This window comes from Bos mutus, chromosome 22 (genome assembly GCF_027580195.1).
Source record: "Bos mutus isolate GX-2022 chromosome 22, NWIPB_WYAK_1.1, whole genome shotgun sequence".
NCBI lineage: Eukaryota > Metazoa > Chordata > Mammalia > Artiodactyla > Bovidae > Bos > Bos mutus.
Genome location: NC_091638.1, coordinates 58,276,577 through 58,278,816, shown reverse-complemented (window position 1 = coordinate 58,278,816; position 2,240 = coordinate 58,276,577). Strand labels below are relative to the sequence as shown.

Genomic DNA, 2,240 nt, shown 5'->3' with positions numbered 1-2,240 from the left:
GTACTCACTTCCCAGTGAAGTCATCAAGGACTTCCCTGGTGGCTCAGATGGTAAAGCATCTGCCTACAATGCGGGAGACCCAGGTTCGATCCCTGGGTTGGGAAGATCCTCTGGAGAAGGAAATGGCAACCCACTCCAGTGCTCTTGCCTGGAAAATTCCATGGACGGAGGAGCATTGTAGGCTACAGTTCATGCGGTCGCAAAGAGTCGGACAGGACTAAGCGACTTCACTTTCTTTCCCAGTGCTGGTAGGAGAGTTAAAGGGAGTGATTCCTACCAGCTGCTTGGCACTTAGGAAGCACTCAAGTGACCCTGTGAGGATGGACCCTTATCCAGTCACCACTAAACATCCAACAAGTCTGTGCCTGACCCACAGCTGGCACTTCAAACATCTGTGAGTAAATGATGAGGCTGTTGTGACTATAGATTAAAAGGTGATGAAGAAACACAAGTTACCATTGAAGATGAAGCTTCTGTCTTTTGACTTAAAAAGCTACATTTCCCAGCATTGTCCGCAGAACTCTGTTCTGGCCAGGGAGACTCAGGTGCAAGTCTCCAGGCTCCTGGTCCCTTGGGTTCCCCCTTCTTTGCTGACCTCTGGCCACCATCTTGAGAAAGGTGGCAGACTGGAAAACAAGAAGGATCCGGGGACGTGGTCGAGCTGCCATTGCAGCTCAGGCTGCCCAACTCTGGGCTTTATTATTTTCCCCCAAGTGAAAGAAACTTGGCGTAGACCCCTGGTTGGGAACTTTTGTTTCTACGATAGGAAAGGGGATGCGCTGAAATTCCTCATTGTCCTGCTCTCTGTCCACAGCTCTCAGCCTCCAGGTAAATCTAGGACAAGACTAGCAGCCTGTGTCACTCATTCCCTCCTCAGACCTCTGGGGCTGGGTTAGAGGCACCATAGGGAATCTGCCCAGCTCTGAAACTGAGCCCTGGGGCAGAATTAGCTATATGTCTTGTCCAGCCCCCTCTGGCCTCCCCAGAAGGTTCAAGGAGAGAGAGTGACTCTCCCCTTCCCCAGATGCCAACCTCGTACCAAAAGCTCCTGTCTCCTGGGTAGTCTTTGGAGTCAGGAAAATCTAACTCGGAATCTTGACTCCTCCACTGATCTGCCATAGGCAACGTGTCTTTGAACAAAGCTCGAGGTTCACATTCATCAGTCGAGGCTGTGCCCACCAAGAGATAAAACTAAGCATGTATATCAGAGGGGGAAAAGCCAAGGTAATAGGGCTGGAGGTGAGTAATGCTCCCAATAAACCCAGAACTGAAATTAAATATCCAAGGGAAGGGAGGCAGCAGAGTAAATGTAATATCAAAGGCCTTGGAATTATGAAAACAATAGCCCAACAGCAGAATGTTGGGTGTGGGCATGAAGAAAATGTGAGGAACTTACTTTTTTCATGCTCTGTATTAGGGAAAAGGGCTTCCCTGGTGGCTCAGAGGGTAAAGCATCTGCCTGCAATGCGGGAGACCTGGGTTCGATCCCCGGGTCAGAAAGATCCCCTGGAGAAGGAAATGGTAACCCATTCCAGTACTTTTGCCTGGAAAATGCCATGGACAGAGGAGCCTGGTAGAGTACAGTCAATGGGATCACAAAAAGTCGTACATGACTGAGCAACTTCACTTTCATAGTAGGGAAAAATTGAGCCAAGAGCAAAACGTGTAACTTAAAGAGAATCAGTGACCCCCAACTTCTCAATGTTCTTCATAATCTTGGCGGGGGGAGTCTTGTAGGAAATATCTGTTATGGTAGCAAACAATCAAATTAGCAACTGCTTTTATTTCATTTAAATTCTCTTTGTTAAATTCAATAAGCTTCATATATTTTAAACTTTAGCAAATAGTGTGATCCCCTTCACAGAATTCTTTCTGATTCCTTTTGCCCTCCCTCCCTTCCATCCAATCTCCCCCCAGTTTTTTCTCCTTCTTGCCTCCTGCCATATATAGGCCTACAAAGATATCTGTGATGATGTTGCTAATATTAATGTTGGACATTTGGGGTACTAGAATTTGCTATGATTACCCCTACCCCCACCCCCAATTTTCGCAGCATTTTGCTATCTAGCTTGAATTCTTTAGAAAGGCATTTAGCAATTTTATGAAGATAAAATCATTTCCCCCCAAAATTAACAGCACTTAGTTCATAGGGTTTGTGAGCATTGAATAAGATGACCAGGAAAGCACCTGGTGTAGCGTGGTCCCCAGATCCCTGCCTTGTCATATCATGTCCTGTCCCT

At 46.8% G+C, this 2,240-nt stretch overlaps 1 non-coding gene across 1 annotated transcript; it reads left to right on the top strand.

Annotated features, from left to right (window-relative positions):
• The first annotated feature begins 32 nt into the window (after positions 1–32).
• On the top strand, positions 33–104 carry TRNAC-ACA (transfer RNA cysteine (anticodon ACA)). The gene has a single exon. It is a non-coding gene; the product is annotated as a tRNA-Cys (tRNA).
• The last annotated feature ends 2,136 nt before the right edge of the window (positions 105–2,240 follow it).